Raw genomic sequence first — 17,791 nt, 5'->3', positions numbered from 1 at the left:
GATGGGGTGATGAGTGTGGCGCATGGCAGGTGATGCATGAATATCAGCCACCGCTGCTGTCAGTGTTCGTATCCCTTGCTGTGAAGCCTGTGCCTTTCTGCATTTCTACACTTGTAGAAAAACACTGCGGGTGAGCAGGTCATTCTTTTTTTTTTGAGACGGAGTCTCGCTCTGTCTCCCAGGCTGGAGTGCAGTGGTGGGATCTCCACTCACTGCAAGCTCCGCCTCCCGGGTTCACGCCATTCTCCTGCCTCAGCCTCCCATGTAGCTGGGACTACAGGCGCCTGCCACCACGCCCGGCTAATTTTTGTATTTGTAGTAGAGACGGGGTTTCACTGTGTTAGCCAGGATGGTCTCGATTTTTTGACCTCGTGATCCGCCTGTCTCGGCCTCCCAGAGTGCTGGGATTACAGGCGTGAGCCACCGCGCCCAGCCGAGCAGGTCGTTCTTTTGATAGCGGGAAGGAAAAAGAGAAGCAGGGGAAGATCCCTGCCCACGGGGAGCTTCCACTCCAGTGTGAGGGGCAGGAAGAGGGTGTTGGGCTTGGAGGAAGGCGGTGCCCATCTGTGAAATGGGCAGGCTGCGCCCTCTCATACTTCTCCCAGCCTCAGCCTTGCTGTCTCTGGATGCAGCCAGTGCTGGCAGGGTGCCCTGACCCCCAAGGTTGTTGTAGTGGCCTGGGCCCTGGTGGCTGCTCCCTGCCCTATTCCTGCCCTATTCCTAGCTCTGTGGCCTTGGGCCAGCCACTTTCCCTGTATGGCTTTCCATTTCCCCTTTTGGAAAATGGGCCAGCCATGGGGCTCTGCTTAGTCCCTGGGGTAATTTCCAGCTGGGAGAGTGGCCTTGGGGAGCAGTGCCCACACTGGCCTGGGGCATCAGCTGGCCATCTGCTGTCTTGGACGGGCCCCAGGCATCTCACTTGGCTTCTCTGAGTCCCTCTCTGTGCCCCCATCTGGAAAGAGGGGCAGGTTGTTGCTGTGTAGCAGGGTCTTGGTGAGAATAGAAGTCTGAACAGTACCAGTGAGAATCTAAGGTTAGGGGCACAGCAGGGACCTCTGTTCATGGGGCATGGCCTGTGTGCCCAGGTCTTGGCGTGGATTCACCTGTTAGCCTTTGCAACTACCTGAGGGTGACCATGGGCATCTCCATGGTACTGAAGGAAACTTCAGTCCATGTGCCCAGAGTCCTCCTGTGGTGGCAGCAGGGTCCCCTTAACCATGATGCCCCCACCTGGCTTGGGCAGGTGCCTGACAAGCCCTTCTGCTCTCCCGTCAGAGAGAGGATGGCTGCCAAAGGGCCAAGTCCCTGCCCGCCGCCTTCCCCCTTCATCCCCGCACAGGCCTGACACTACACCCACTGCTGCTCTTCCCTGGCCCGCCTCCCACCTTTCCCCCGCCACTGGGACACTGTTATCAGGAGGCATTCCAGGACTGGCTGAGAACAGCTTCCACCCTGGGCCCTTCTGAGCGGATGTGATCACTGATAGGATGCCCTGCTGGGGCCTCCTTTAAGGAATGGGCTCTGGGGTACGAGACGGTGGAACCCAGATAGTCTGGGTTTGCCTCCCAGTGCTGTGTCTTATGAGCTGTGTGACATCAGGCAAGCAGCTCCACCTCTCTGTGCTTCAGTTTCCTCATCTGCAAATCAGGGCCCGCCACAGAGGGCTGGGGTGGTTCACTGAGTTCCTAAGCATGGTGCGCGCCACCCAGCAACACCGTGATGGTGACGCTGTAGCTGTTGTTATCCTCTGAGGATCAACCATCCCTCCTCCTTGTGGGGCCCCTGGTTTATTTGGCCTCTGTGTCCACCCCCTGATGAGGGCATGGCCGGAGGACCCCTCTGGACTTTCTCTTCTCCAGGTCTAGAGGACAAGGAGAGGGTGAAGCTGAGAGAGGCTATGTTCAGAAATTGGGAACCTGCTGTGTGATCTTGGATGGCCCCTCTCCCTTTCTGAGCCTCCATTTCCCGGCCTGCTCTATGAGCCTGTGGACCTGGCCCCTCATTATCCCTGTCACGATACTTTCTGTAGTTCCTCCCTCGGCCAGCCCAGCTACATGGCTTTTGACTGTCTTTCCCACTATGGCATCAGTAGGTGCTCAGCTAAGCCTTGTTGGAGGAGCCTGGCAGTGCACCATTGAGTGACTGTCCAGGGCTTTCCCACTCCTGGCCTTTTGCTTGTGTGGCCCCCTTTGCCAAGAATGTGGCCCCCATTCATCTCTACTTGTGGAAATCCTTCTTGTCCTCGAAGCCCTTCGCAAATGCTGCCTGCCCCAGGAAGCCTTTCCCAGTTTCTCCCAGCCAGAGGGGATGCTGGTCCTTGGAACACTTGCTCTGAGGCTCTCTGGTGGTCCCTGTTACAGTGCACTGCAGTGTCCATAGTTACAGATGAATGGCAAACAGGGACTGTGCACTTACTAGGAGCCAGGCACGGGGGGGGCCCTGAGCTTGTGCTGTCTTATTTCATCTTCCACACCAACCTTGCAAGGTGGATATTAATCCTATTATCCCTCCCTTTACAGAACAGAGAACAGAGGCTCAGAGAAGTGAAGCAACTTGGCCAGCTATGAGAGACAGAGCCAGGATTTGAAACCAGGTAAGTTTGTGTTTTTTCTTTAAAAAGGAAAGAAAAAACATCACACACACACACACACACACATACACACACACGACAGGGAAAAGTAAGTCTCTCTCACACCCAGGTCTCCTTGCCAGAGTCAACCACTTGAAAAAATTTCTGGTGTATCCTTCCAGGGAGATCCAGGCATATATAAGCATGTATATTAACAATTTTTTTAGCATAATGTGAATTTTAATAATGATAGGAATGCCAGGTGTTGATATTTTTAGCTTCCGCACTTGACTCAATATTACACATTTGCAAAGAATTTTGTTTTTTTCTTAGGGTCTTACTCTGTTGCCCAGGCTGTAGTGCAGTGTCACAATCATGCTTACTGAGGCCTCGAACTCCTGGGCTCAAACGATCCTCCCACCTCAGCGTCCCAAGGAGCTGGGACTGCAGGGAAATGCACCACACCCAGCTAATTATTTATTTTTTTGTAGAAGCAGAGTCTCACTATGTTGCCTAGGCTGGTCTTGAATGTCTGGGCTCAAGCAGTCCTCCTGTCTTAGCCTCCCAAAGTACTGGGATTATAGGTGTGAGCCATCACCCCCAGCCGGAAATTTTTTTCTCTTTTTTAGACAAATGATAGCACACAGTCTACCCTGTCCTCAAATGACTTTTTTCTCTTGACAGTGTACCTCAGAGGTCATTTATTTGTGCTGCATTTTTCTTGTTCATGGTTGCGTAGTATTCCACTGCATGTACGGTGGTCACACTGTACTTAACTAAGGACAGATATTTTGGTTGTTTCCAGTCTTTTGCTTGTTCTAGACAATTCCACAAATGAATATCCTCAATCATATGCCTTGTGTTTGTGTGTTCTTTTAGGATTAATTCCACACTGCAGGGTCAGTGGGTGTGTAATTGTGATAGGTATTGCCAAATTGTCCTTCAGAGAGATTGCGCTGGTGTCCCCACACCCTCTGTTCTCCTCACTCTCACCAGCATAGGATGTTACCAAATTTGGGGATAAATTGCATAAGTGCAATTTGCCGAGCTGATAGGTGAACAGTGGCCCCCAGTGTAGTTTATTTGAAAAATGTGTATCACAGCTTTACTGAGATAAAATTCACATAGCATACAATTTATCTATTTAAAGTATACAATTCGGTGGTTTTTAGTAGAGTCACAGAGTTGTACAATCGTCACCACAGTCAAATTTAGAACATTTTCATTACCCTACAAAGAAACTTTACCCATTACAGTTACTCCCCACTTCCCCCTAAACTTCCCTCCCCTGGACCTAGGCGGCAACTAATCTAGTTTCTGTTTCTATAGATTTGCCTATTCTGGGCATTTAATAGAAATGAAATCATTCAAGTGTACTCTTTTGCGGCTGACTTCTTTCACTTAGCATAATGTTTTCAAGATTCACTCATGTTGTAGCATGGATCAATATTTCATTCTTTTTTTCTTGCCAAATAATATTCTATCATATGGATATACCATATTTTATTTATCCATTCATCAGTTGATGGACATTTGGGCTTTCTGGCTATTACGGGTAATACTGTTCTGGACATTCATGTGCAAGTTTTTGTGTAGACATATGTTTTTCATTTCTCTTGAGTGTGTACCTACGAGTAGCATTGCTAGATCATATGGTAATTCCATGTTTAACTTTCTGAGGAACTGCCAGATTGTTTTGCAAAGCAGCTGCACCATTTTACATTCCTATCAGCAATGTCTGAGGGTTCCAGTTTCTCCACATCCTTGCCAACATTTGTCTTTTAGATTCTAGTCATCCGTCCTAGTGTCTGTGAAGTGGCATCTCATGGTGGTTCTGATTTTTTTTTTTTTGGACAGGGTCTCAGTCTGTTGCCGAGGCTCACTGCAGCCTCAAACTCTTGGGCTCTAACAATCCTCTCATCTCAGCCTCCTGAGCAGCTGGGACCAAAAGTGTGTGCCACCACATCTGGCTCAGGCTCATTTTTTTTTTTTTTAGTTTGTAGAGATAGGGTCTCACCGTGTTGCCCAGGCTGGTCTTGAACTCCTGGGCTCAAATGATCCTCGCACCTCGGCCTCCCAAAGTGCTGGGTTTACAGGCATGTGCCACTGTACTCAGCCGTTTTGATTTTTATTTCCCTAATTACTAGTGACATTAAGCATCTTTTCATGTGCTTATTGGCCATTTGTATATCTTCTTTGGAGGAATGTCTATTCAAGTTCTTTGCCTACTTTTATTATTAATGTAATCTATTTTTTTTTGTCTTAGCAACAGGGTCTCACTATGTTGCCCAGGCTAGTCTAGAAGTCCTGGCCTCAAGTGATCCCCCTGCCTCAGCCTCCCAAGTAGCTAGGACTATAAGCGTGTGTCACCATGCCTGGCTTAATTTTTTTTTAATTTTGTAGAGATAGGATCTTACTCTGCCACTCAGGCTGGAGTGCAATGGTGTGATCATAGCTGACTGTAACCTCAAATTCCTGGGCTCAAGCAATCCTCCCATCTCAGCCTCCTGAGTAGATAGGACCACAGGCATGCAACACCACGCCCGGCTAATTTTTTTTTTAAATTTTTAGTAGGGGTCTCACTATGTTTCCGAGGCTGGTCTCAAGCTCCTGGCCTCAAGAGATCCTCCTGTCTTGGCTTCCAAAGCACTGGGATTACATGCATGAGCCACTGTAAGAGATATTTATATATTGTAGATACAAGTATATGATTTACAAATATTTTCTCCTATTCTGTGGGTTGTCCTTTTACTTTCTTTTTTTTTTTTTTTTTTTTTTTTTGAGACGGAGTCTCACTCTGTCGCCCAGGCTGGAGTGCAAGTGGCCGGATCTCAGCTCACTGCAAGCTCCGCCTCCCGGGTTCACGCCATTCTCCTGCCTCAGCCTCCCGAGTAGCTGGGACTACAGGCGCCCGCCACCTCGCCCGGCTAGTTTTTTGTACTTTTTAGTAGAGACGGGGTTTCACCGTGTTAGCCAGGATGGTCTCGATCTCCCGACCTCGTGATCCGCCCGTCTCGGCCTCCCAAAGTGCTGGGATTACAGGCTTGAGCCACCGCGCCCGGCTGTCCTTTTACTTTCTTGGTTGTTCTTTGGAAAACAAAAGTTTTTTGTTGCTGGATCCAGTTTTCTAGTATTTTGTAGAATATTTATATGTATGTAATACATATATTCATTTTCATAAAAGTTACTGGTCTGTAATTTTCTTTTCTTGTGATGTCTTTGTGTGGTTATGGGATTGGGTAATACCGGCTTCAGAAAATGAGTTGGGAAATATTTCCTAGAGAAGAACTGGTATTATTTCTTCTTCAAATATTTGGTAGAATTCACCAGTCCAGCTATCTGGGCCTGGGCTGCTTCTGTGAGAAAATTTAAAATTAATAATTCCATCTCCTTATTGCTTTAGATTTATTCGAATTTTCTATTTCTTCTTCTTCTTCTTCTTCTTTTTTTTTTTTTTTTGAGATGGAGTTTCATTCTTGTTGCCCAGGCTGGAGTGCAATGACACTATCTCGGCCCACCTCAACCTCCGCCTCCTGGGTTCAAGCAATTCTCCTGTGTCAGCCTCCTGAGTAGCTGGGATTACAGGCACGTGCCACCACGCCCAGCTGGTTTTTCATTTTTAGTGGAGACAGGGTTTCACCATGTGGGCCAGGCTGGTCTTGAACTCCTGAACTCAGGTGATCCGCCCGCCTCGGCCTCCCAAAGTGCTGGGATTACAGGCGTGAGCCACCGCGCCCAGCCTATTTCTTCTAATTTTTGATAATTTGTGTTTATTTCTAGGAATTTCATCTAAGTTATCTAGTTTACTGACATAGAATTATTCACAGTAGTCTCTTATAATCTTTGGTTCTTTAAGGTTAGTAATAATGTCTTCCCTTTCATTCCTGAGTTTAGTCATTTGAGTCTTCCCTTTTTTTCTTGTTCAATCTAGCTAAAGATTTGTCAATTTTGTTGATCTTTTCAAAGAATCACCTTTTGGTTTTGTTGATTTTCCCTATTGCTTTTTAGTTTTGATTTCATTAATTTGTGCTCTAATCTGTATTCTTTCCTTCCTTGTACTAGCTTTAGATTTAGTTTGCTCTTCTTTTCCCAGTATCTTAAGGTAGAAGTTTAGGTTATTGATTTGAAATCTTTCTCCTTTTTATTTTTATTTATTTATTTATTTTTGAGACAGAATTTCACTCTTGTTGTCCAGGCTGGAGTGCAATGGTATAATCTCGGCTCACTGCAACCTCTGCCTCCGGGGTTCAAGCAGTTCTCCTGCCTCAGCCTCCCGAGTAGCTGGGATTATAGGCATCCACCACCACGCCCTGCTGATTTTTGTATTTTTAGTAGAGATGGGATTTCACCATGTTGGCCAGGCCGGTCTCAAACTCCTGACCTCAGGTAATCCGTCCCCCTCGGCCTCCTAAAGTGCTGGGATTACAGGCGTGAGCCACTGCACTTGGCCTATGTTTATTTTTTGAGACAGGGCCTCACTCTGTTGCCCAGGCTGGAGTGTAAGTGGCATGATCATGGCTTATTGCAGTTCTGAACTCCAGGGCTCAAGCAGTCCTCCCGCCTCAGCCTCCCGAGTAGCTGGGACTACTAGCAGGTGCCAGCACGCCTGATGATTTTTTAAATTTTTTTATTTTTTAGAGACAGGGGTTTCACTGTGTTGCTCACGCTAGTCTCGAACTCCTGAGCTCAAGCGATCCATCTGCCCCAGCCTCCCAAAGTGCTGGGATTACAGGCATGAGACACCACATCTAGACGGTTTTTTTTTTTTTTAATATAGGATTTTACAGCTAGAAATTTCCCTTTAAGTTCTCTTTTACCACATCCTTACATTTGGATATGTTGCATCTTCATTTTCTTTCATCTCTAAGTATTTTCTAAGCTTTTTGGTGATTTATTCTTTGACTCACTGGTTATTGAGGAACGTGTTGTTTAGTTTTCACATATTTTAATTTTCCAAATTTCTTTCTGTTATTGATTTCTTACTTCATTCTATTGTGGTTGGAAACATACTTTGTATGATTTCACTCCTTTTAAATTTATTGAGCCTTGTTTTATGGTGTAGCATATGGTCTGTCCCGGAGAATGTTCCATGTGCACTCGAGAAGAACGTGTATCTGCTGTTGTTGGGTGGCTGGTATGATTTGAATTTGCATTTATCTTATGAGTGAGGTTGAGCATCTTGTCATATGTTTGTGAGCCATTTGTTTGCTTTTTCTTCAAACTATATGTTGTCGTTTTTCTTATTTTATGGGAGCTTATTATATACATGCTAAGAAAAAAAACACCCTTACCTATCATAGAGTTGCAATTATTTTTCTTAGTTTGTTGTTTGTCCTTTGAACTTGTTTACTGTTGAGCTACACAACCGTTTCAGTTTTTATATAGAGTGATTTATCATTTAAAGAATGATTTCTGGCCGGGCGCAGTGGCTCAAGCCTGTAATCCCAGCACTTTGGGAGGCCGAGACGGGCGGATCACGAGGTCAGGAGATCGAGACCATCCCGGCTAAAATGGTGAAACCCCGTCTCTACTAAAAAATACAAAAAACTAGCCGGGCAAGGTGGTAGGCTCCTGTAGTCCCAGCTACTCAGGAGGCTGAGGCAGGAGAATGGCGTAAACTCGGGAGGCGGAGCTTGCAGTGAGCTGAGATCCGGCCACTGCCCTCCAGCCTGGGCGACAGAGCGAGACTCCGTCTCAAAAAAAATAAAAATAAAAATAAAAAAATAAAGAATGATTTCCAGGTCTTATGTCATGTTTAGGAATGCTTTCCCCATTCAGAGATAAGAAAATTTATTATCTTTCCCCCTTTACACACACACACATACACACACACACACACACACACACACACACACATATTTTGTGGATATGAGATTTTGCCGTGTTGTTCAGGCTGGTCTCAAACTCCTGGACTCAAGCAGCTCTCCTGCCTTGGCCTCCCAAAGTGTTGGGATTACAGGTGTGAGCCACTGCACCTGGCTCCTCCCCTTTTTAGAGCTTTATGGTTTGAGTATTTTGTGGTTTAAATCTGATTGATTTGTAATTTATTGGCATATATAGTGAGACTGAGATCCAGCTTTGTTTTCTGATGTCAGACTGTTGGTCCTAACTCCATCTTAAAAATCATCCACCTTTTTCTCACTGGTACAAACTGCCATCTTCATTATATAGTAAATTCCCGTATGTTTCAGGACAACTTTTGGAATCTCTATTCTGTTCCCCTGATTTACTCATGTGCCAATAGCACACAGTTTTAATTACTGTATCTTTGTAGTAAGGTTTACTGTCTGGTTGGGCTGTTTCTCCCTCATTACTCTTCTTTTTAAGAATTCTCTGGCTACTCTTATTCAATATTTTTACTTACAAATTTAGAAATTGACTTGCCTAGTTAAAAAAAAAATCTTGTTGGGTTTTTTTTAATTGGGATCACATTGAACTTTTAGATTGATTTATGAATAATTTTTTTTTGACAGAGTCTTGCACAGTCGCCCAGGCTGGAGTGCAGTGGCATTATCTTGGCTCACTGCAACCTCCACCTCCCGGGTTCAAGTGATTCTTCTGCCTCAGCCTCCCGAGTAGCTAGGACTACAGGCACGCACCACCATACCCTGCTAATTTTTGTATTTTTACTAGAGACAGGGTTTCGCCATATTGGCCAGGGTGGTCTCGAACTCCTGACCTTGTGATTCGCCCACCTCGGCCTCCCAAAGTGCTGGAATTACAGGCATGAGCTACTGCACCTGGCCAATATTTTTATAATGCTAAGCTTTCTTTCATTTTATTTTCTAATTACAATTGGTATATATACACATAATTGATTTGGGAATGTTAACTTAATTCCCTGCCACTTTACTTAATTTGCTTTTGGTTTAATAGTTTTGCAGTAGGTTATCTTGGATTTCCCAGATCTATACCTATACCAAATACTATAATAATACTCTTTTTTGGTGTTGTTTTTGAGACAGAGTCTTGCCCTGTTGCGCAGGCTGGAGTACAGTGGCGCAATCTTGGCTCACTGCAACCTCTGCCTCCTGGGTTCAAGCGATTCTCCTGTCTCAGCCCCCAGAGTAGTTGGGATTACAGGCATGTGCCACCACACCAGCTAATTTTTGTACTTTTAGTAGAGACGGGGTTTTACCATGTTGGCCAGGCTGATCTCGAATTCCCAACTTCAGGTGATCCACCTACCTCTGCCTCCCAAAGTGTTGGGATTACGGGTGTGAGCCACCGCACCTGGCCAATAATAATACTCTTACTTTCTCTTTTCTAATTCCATTTTATTCTTCAATTTCTTTTTCTAGTCTTTTTTTTTTTTTTTTCTTTTTGAGACAGAGTCTCACTCTGTCACCCAGGCTGGAGTGTAGTGCCATGATCTCCGCTCACTGCAACCGCTGCCTCCTGGGTTCACATGATTCTCCTGCCTCAGCCTCTCAAGTAGCTGAGATTACAGGTGTGCACCACCACGCCTAATTTTTGTATTTTTAGTAGAGATGGGATTTCACCATGTTGGCTAGGCTGATCTCGAACTCCTGACCTCAGGTGATCCATCTGCCTCGACCTCCCAAAGTGCTGGGATTACAGGCATGAGCCACGGCGCCCGGCCTCTTTCCTTTTTTTTGAGACAGTCTCACTCTGTTGCTCAGGCTGGAGCGCACTGGTGCGGTAATAGCTCACTGCAGCCTCAACTTTCCAGACTCAGGCGATTCTCTCACTTCAGCCTCCTGAGTAGCTGGGACTACAGGTGCATGCCATCATGCCTGGCTAATTTCTTTAGTGTATTTTTTGTAGAAACGGGGTTTCACCATGCTGCCCAGGCTAGTCTGAAACCCCTTAGTCTCATACGATCCTCCTGCCTCCGCCTCACAAGGTATTGGGATTTCATGCGTGAGCTAACACACCTGGCCAAATTTTTGTGTTTTTTTGTAGAGATGATGTTTTACCATGTTGCCCAGGAAAACTCATGGGTCCCAGCAATCCGTCTGCCTCAGCCTCCCAAAGTGCTGGGATTACAGGTGTGAGCCACCACACCCAGCCTTCTTTTTCTAAGCTAATTGTATTGACAAGTATCTTAGAGTGGGGTTAACTGATGGACTTGTATCTTAGTTCATTCAGGCTGCTATAACAAAATACCATAGACTGGGCAGCTTAAACCATGAACATTTATTTCTCACAGCTCTGAAGGCTGGAGAGTCCAATATCAAGGTGGCAGCAGATTCAGTGTCTGATGAGGACTGTCTTCCTGGTTTGCAAACGGCCACCTTCTTAATGTGTCCTCACATGGCAGAGAGAGACAGGGCTCTGGTCTCCTCTTCTCGTAAGGGCACTAATCCCATCATAAGGACTCCATCCTTATGACTCATCTGAACCTAATCACCTCCCAAGGCTGACCTCCAAACACCATCACACTGGGGATTAGGGCTTCAACATGTGAATCTGGGGTGGGGGAAACGCATTCAGTCCATAGTGATATCCTTGTCTTTTCTGGGTTCTTTCCCTGTAAAGTGGCATTTGTAGGCCTTGGCTCCTAATCAACTCCACCAGACAAGCCCCGCCAGGACCATGCACAGGGCATGGCGCATATAGTAGGCATTTTGGAGGCCTAACTATGAAATTGACTGCAAAAGAGAGCAAGTGTCTGAACAAGATCTTCCACAGAAATCATAATAATTGCTAATTAGATATTGAGCACTTTCTATGTGCCAGGTACTTTACAAATATGATGCCATGCTTTCCTCACAGTGAGCCCCAAATTATGTAGGAAAAATCACACCAGTTCCCATTTCCCGAGGCTGCATGGCTAGGAAGTTGCAAGCTGGCATCTGAACCTGGCATTGTGGTCCCAGGCCACCTGAATTTTTTTTTTTTTTTTTTTTGAGATGGAGTTTTGCTCTTGTTGCCCAGGCTGGAGTGCAATGGCATAATGTTTGCTCACTGCAACCCCCACCTCCCTGGTTCAAGTGATTCTCCTACCTCAGCCTATCAAGTAGCTGGGATTACAGGCGTGCGCCACCATGCCCAGCTCATTTTGTATGTTTAGTAGAGACGGGGTTTCACCATGTTGGCCAGGCTGGTCTCAAACTCCTGACCTCAGGTGATCCACCCGCCTTGGCCTCCCAAAGTGCTGGGATTACAGGCATGAGCCATTGCGCCCGGCTCCACCTGTAGTTTTTGACTGCTCTGTGATGCTTTTGCTTCCCTGGAGGGTCTAAGATGTGGGCGATGAGGTCATAGGTTGCCCTCTGACCCCCGTGTTGCTTTGGGCTGTGGGGTCATTGGCACGGTGGGCGGGGCACCAGAGGTAGGTTCTGACACCTCTCTCCTGAACCGTGAGCATCCCAGCTCTGCTGCACTGACTTGCTGTGTGGCCTTGGACAAGGTTTTAGTTTCTCTGAACCATCTGTAAAATGGGTGCAGTTACAGTCCCTGCTTCGTTGTGCTGTTGGGACAATTAAGAACCAGCCGTGTGTAAAGCGCTAAAGTGCCCAGCCTTGTGCTTGGTGTTCAAGGCCCTGCCACTGCCTCCTCTTATTCCCTGGAATGATCATAACAACAGTAAACAACATCGTGTGCTGTTTATCGTGCACTTACTCTTTTCCTGCCACATGGACTCTCACTCGTACTTTTCAGTTGTTAGGTTTCTAACCCCATTTTAAAGGGCAGGAAACTCACAGGCAAAGTGACTTGCGCAAGAAAATGTAGCTACTAAGAAGTGCAGCCAGGACTCGAACCCAGGTTTGACTGGAGTCCTCACTCTCAGCTCCTAAGCTCCTGGCCTGCTCTCCACCCTTAGAAGAGGTGGAGATGATGTTCTTCAGTGTCAGGAAGGAAGGGGCTGGTGTGTAGTGGCTGAACAGCAGTGTGGTCTGAGCATCTGTGAGCCAGGAGGTGAGAGAGAGTGTGTGGTGCCCTGTGGTTGGGCAGATCACTGTGGGAGGCTGGGACATGCTCTGGGAGGCTGGGACATGCCATGGGAGGATGGGACACGCCATGGGAGGAGGGGACACGCTCTGGGAGGCTGGGACACGCCGTGGGAGGATGAGACACGCCGTGGGATGATGGGACATGCCGTGGGAGGCTGGGACACGCCGTGGGAGGATGGGACACGCCGTGGGAGGATGGGACACGCCCTGGGAGGACGGGACACGCCGTGGGAGGACGGGAAATGCCGTGGGAGGATGGGACACGCCGTGGGAGGATGGGACACGCCGTGGGAGGATGGGACATGCTGTGGGAGGATGGGACACGCTGTGGGAGATGGCAGCAACACCAGCTGCAGGGCCGTGTGACCCAGGTGATGGCTTTAGGCCTCATCCACAGGGTTATGATGGGAAGCTCTTGAATATTTAAAAAAAATTCTCATTTTAGAAAATCATGACAAAGTCATTTCTAAATGTCAACTGATACAGGGTGTAAAGTGAAAAGGGATTTTCCTCTCCCCATCCCACACTTTTGAGATGAAACATTGTGATGAATTTGGAATCCTTCCAGAGCTTTCTTTTTTAAAAGTTTTTTTAAATTTTTAATTTGTATGGGTACATAGTAGGTGTACATATTTATGGGGTACATGAGATATATTGATACAGGCATACACTATGTAATAATCACATCAGGGGAAGTAGGGTATCCGTCACCTCAAGCATCTATCATTCCTTTGTGTTACAAACAATCCAATTCTACTTTTTTTTTTTTTTTTTTTTGAGACATGGTCTCACACTGTCGCCCAGGCAGAGTGCATGTATGTGTGCAATTTCCTTTCTTTCTTTCTTCTTCTTCTTCTTCTTTTTTTTTCTTTTTGAGACAGGGTCTCGTTCTCTCACCCAGGCTGGAGTGTAGTGGCGTGATGACAGCTCACTGCAGCCTCAAACTCCAGGGCTCAAGTGATCCCCCCACCTCAGCCTCCCAAGTAGCTGGGACTACAGGCTAATTTTTAATTTTCTATAGACATAGGGTCTCACTATGTTGCCCAGGCGCAATCTTCTTTAGAGAGATAATAGCAGCTCATGTTTGCTACAGGCCAGACACCACACTAAGCCCATTGCCTGCATTATCATGTTTGATTGCTGACAACCCTTTTCCAGAGGAGGAAACTGAGGTCACTCCTCACCGCGGGCTCTGGACTCCTCAGCAGACAGGGCCTGCTCTATGCCTCGCTCCCTCACGAGGTGCCGGGTTGCTGCCATACGAACTTTTCCCTCAGTGTTCCCAGTGCCTTGAGCTCAGCAGGTCCCCAAGTGGCCAAGCACCTCCCGCTAAGCCTGCATCCCCCCCACCCCCATCCCCATCACTGACTCAGCGACACCACTGCACGTCCCATCCCAGTCATTCCCCAGGTGTTCGCAGAGCACCTGCCATGTGCCAAGCCCTGTGCGGGGCTCTGCCTGTGGGGAGCCCTGGGGCAGCTCCTGAATCTTCCTCAAGCGCATCCCTCCCCGCCACGCTGTCTATCTCCAGTCCTTCAGGCCAGGGCCCTGTGGTCCTGGGCCTGGACACAGCAGTGTGGGTCCCTCCAGCCCACCCTCCCCCCGCAGCCAGAGGCGGCTCCGTAAACCTCACAGACAGCCGGGCCTCCCCCGCCTAAAACTCTCCACGGAAAGCCACTAACAACCTACGTGTTCCTCAGAGAGGGGCTGGTTAAATAAAGGGGCTGCAGTCACCAAGTGCACAGCAGTGCAGCCATTATAAAGAATGAGAGCTGAGAGTGGCCTGAGAAGAAGCCCCAACACACTGTTTCAGTGAAAAGAAGGCGGTGGCAGTGTAGAATCTCCTCCTCTCCCCGCCCTGTGCGGGGCTGGGCACATGGCAGGTGCTCTGCGAACACCTGGGGAATGACTGGGATGGGACGTGCAGTGGTGTCGCTGAGTCAGTGATGGGGATGGGGGTGGGGGGAATGCAGGCTTAGCGGGAGGTGCTTGGCCACTTGGGGACCTGCTGAGCTCAAGGCACTGGGAACACTGAGGGAAAAGTTCGTATGGCAGCAACCCGGCACCTCGTGAGGGAGCGAGGCATAGAGCAGGCCCTGTCTGCTGAGGAGTCCAGAGCCCGCGGTGAGGAGTGACTTCCCAAAGGAAAGGGGCCACCTTTCCCTGGGAACCTCAGGCAGCCCCAGTACAGGACCCCCACTGCTTCCCCTTGACCCCCGCAAGGGTCTATCTCTACCTTGGAGGCTGCAAGTGGCGGAAGAGATGAGGGGAGGTTGGCCCCCCTCCAAGGAGCAACTCATGGTGACTTGTCGGTTGGGCCGCAGAATCAGGAAGCCCAAGGACAGAGCTCTGCGTCAGGGAAGAGGGTGGTCTCTCCTGAGGTCCCACAGCATGGAAGCAGCCCCCCGAGACTAACTCCCACCCTCACTGAGTCATCGAGTGAATAGCTGTGCAGCTTTCGAGACCAGCCGGGCCAACATGGTAAAACCCCATCTCTACTAAAAATACAAAAAAAATTAGCGAGGCATGGCCAGACGCGGTGGCTCACGCCTGTAATCTCAGAACTTTGGGAGGCCGAGGCGGGTGGATCACGAGGTCAGGAGTTTGAGACCGGCCTGACCAACATGGTGAAACCCCGTCTCTACTAAAAATACCAGAATTAGCTGTGAGTGGTGGCGGGCACCTGTAATCGCAGCTACTCAGGAGGCTGAGGCAGTAGAATTGCTTGAACCTGGGAGGCGAATGTTGCAGCGAGCCGAGATCATACCATTGCACCCCAGCCTCGGCAACAGAGTGAGACTCCATCTCAAAAAAAAAAAAAAAAAAAAAGAATGAGAGAGCTCAAAGTGGCCTGAGAAGATGCTCCAAACACACTAACACACTAAGTGAAAAGAGGGAGGCGGCAGTGTAGAATCTCCTCTGGGTATCTCAGGCCTCAGTTTCCTCATCTGGAAAGTGGGGGCCACAATGCTACCCGCATGACCCTCAGTGGGCCATTCTTGCTCAAGCACGTTCTGCTTGGAGCTTTCTCAGGCTTTCTCTTGGACTGGGGCGGGCTGCTTTATTCTCTCACGCCTCTGCCAAGGCCATCTGGCTGCTTTGTGAGAGAGAGTCCCCGGAGGTAGGAGGTGTGGCCCGAGAGTTTCCCCACCAGACCCGGTGAGCAGCCCCTGATTCCCACCTGCCCAGTGTAGTTCCCTGGCCCCTTTTCACTCACCCATGCTGTGCGACCTCAGGCAAGTTCTTCAACCTCTCTGTGTCTTAATGTCCTCAACAGTAAGATAAAGACGTGATTAGTATTTACCTCCTAGATTATCATGAGGAGCCGATGAGTCAATGTTTGCAAAGTACTTAGAGCAAGGTCCAATTCAAGGTCTGAGCTCTGGGAGTGTTTGAATACCACGGAATGATATTTAGTCTTTTCAGTGCGGCATTGCAGGAACAAAACAGGATGCAAATTATACATCCATGCTCATTTAGTCTTTTGTCTATTCTGCAAATATTTCCAGAGCACCTAGTGGGTGTCAGGCCCATCCCGGTCTCTGGGGGCCTGGAGATGGATCCTGCCTGGCCCTGCCAGTCGCAGGTGCACAGTGGAGGTTACTGGGTGGACCCCAGTTTGTTGAGTCTTGCGTTGCTGTGAAGCTGAAAGGAAATGCACCACCACACCCAGGTGGTTGTCTTGTAGGGGCAGAATTCTGGGGCATTTTCTTTTCTTTTTCTTCTTTTTTTAAATCTTCCGGTAGTTCCCAAAGAGTCCACTCTGAATGATAAAAGTTACCATTTACGGAGGCCTGGCAACGTTCTGCGCCATCCTGAGCGTGTTCCGTGTACTTCCCTCACGGATTCTCCCAGCAGCCCTGACATGGGTGTTATCTCCGATCGATAGAGAGGAAAACTGAGGCGAAGGGCGGCAGGCCAGGATTCAAACCAGGGAGTCCGTCCAGCACTCCAGCTCTTAACCTCGACCGTCTGCCTCTCCACAAACACCAGGACCAAGCACCAAGACCAAAAAAACTGTCCCACAAAGCAACAAACATTGTACTTGGTGGCTCAGGTCCCTTTAGCTTCGTCTTAAAGGTCCTTGTTATGCTTTTTCTGAGTGCCCCAGTGGGGAATGGTCTTCGTGTTCATGTAAGAGTGCAGGGGTCAGGGGCTGTGTCTTTTCTTCTTGTCCCCTTCCAAGAGGGGACATGTATCCTTGATACTGGAAGGGCCCTCAAGGTCTAGCCCTGGCTCTCTGTCTCCCTTCATGGCATAGCAGCCAAGTACCCATTCTCCTGTCTTTGATTACCTCCAGTGACAGGGAGCTCACTCCTCAACATTTATTTTATTCTGAAGAAAATTCAGGCTCTTAGATAGTTCTTCCTACATAAAATTTTTTTTAAAAATTTTTACTTCCTCTCAAGGTCACATAAACAAGTCCTCCGCTTTGGGGTCCTGAGGCAGGACCTGGCTAATTCGTCTCTATGTCCCCCTATAGTGAGGAGCACAGGGCCTGCTAGTAGGCACTATAAATGCTGCACCAAGAAGCAAGTGGCTAGGAGGTGGGCTGGTTGGGCCCCCATAAAGCCTCGGGCTGCAGGTAACCAGGTCAGCAGGTCCTGCGGGACACCAGCTGGGTGAGTGCTGATGGGCACCGTGACCTCAATGGAATGGGTTGCCATAGAAACTGACTTTCCCTATCCCCAGGTTCATTGACGTGTCCCTCAGGAGACCGTGGTAAACCCTTGGGCTGTTGAGCAGGTCTCCCCAGGGCCTCCCCAACCCCACATTCTCAGAGCTGGGTGGTCCCCAAGGAGCATGCAAGCCATATCCCCATTGTGCAGCTGGGTAGCCGGAGGCCCCGCGGAAACAGGGGACAGGCTGCAGTTCACACAGGCAGGGGCGTCTCATAGCTGGACTGGGTGCTCAGGGCAAACAGTCTTGCCTGAGGACCCAGCCAGCGGGTGTCTTCCCCACTCATGGGTTCTCAGAGGAAATTCTGGACTAATTCCCAGGCCATCTGCCTCCCCAGAGAATAATTGGAACCCACCTCCCTGGTGTGTCCAGGATCACACAATATCAATAACGGCTGAGGTGCAGGGTGACCTGCTATGCCCCTAGCACTCTACAGTGCCTCATGCACTTACCACAATGACCCCATCGTTATAGATGGGAAAACAGGGCATAGAGAGAAGTGAAGTCACATGCCTAAGGTCACATAGTTATTTAGGGTTAGAGCCAGGATCTGGACGTGGAGAGCCTAGCTCCAGAGCCACGCTCAGCGCCATGCCATACCCTGCCTCACTCTTGCTTTGAG

General features: G+C 48.5%; 1 protein-coding gene across 5 annotated transcripts in view; it reads left to right on the top strand.

Moving 5' to 3' along the window:
* Positions 1-17,791, top strand: part of LOC105496309 (SRC proto-oncogene, non-receptor tyrosine kinase) — a 60,750-nt gene that overhangs the window by 19,786 nt on the left and 23,173 nt on the right. For all 5 annotated transcript variants that reach the window (XM_011766641.2, XM_071079345.1, XM_024797468.2 and 2 more), the window contains one exon: positions 2,520-2,593. The gene's annotated coding sequence lies outside the window, so the exon portion shown is untranslated. The remainder of the gene's footprint in view (positions 1-2,519; positions 2,594-17,791) is intronic.

Source organism: Macaca nemestrina, chromosome 15, assembly GCF_043159975.1.
Source record: "Macaca nemestrina isolate mMacNem1 chromosome 15, mMacNem.hap1, whole genome shotgun sequence".
Taxonomy (NCBI): domain Eukaryota; kingdom Metazoa; phylum Chordata; class Mammalia; order Primates; family Cercopithecidae; genus Macaca; species Macaca nemestrina.
The sequence above is the reverse complement of the archived record's forward strand: the minus strand, read 5'-3'. Positions and strand labels throughout refer to the sequence as shown.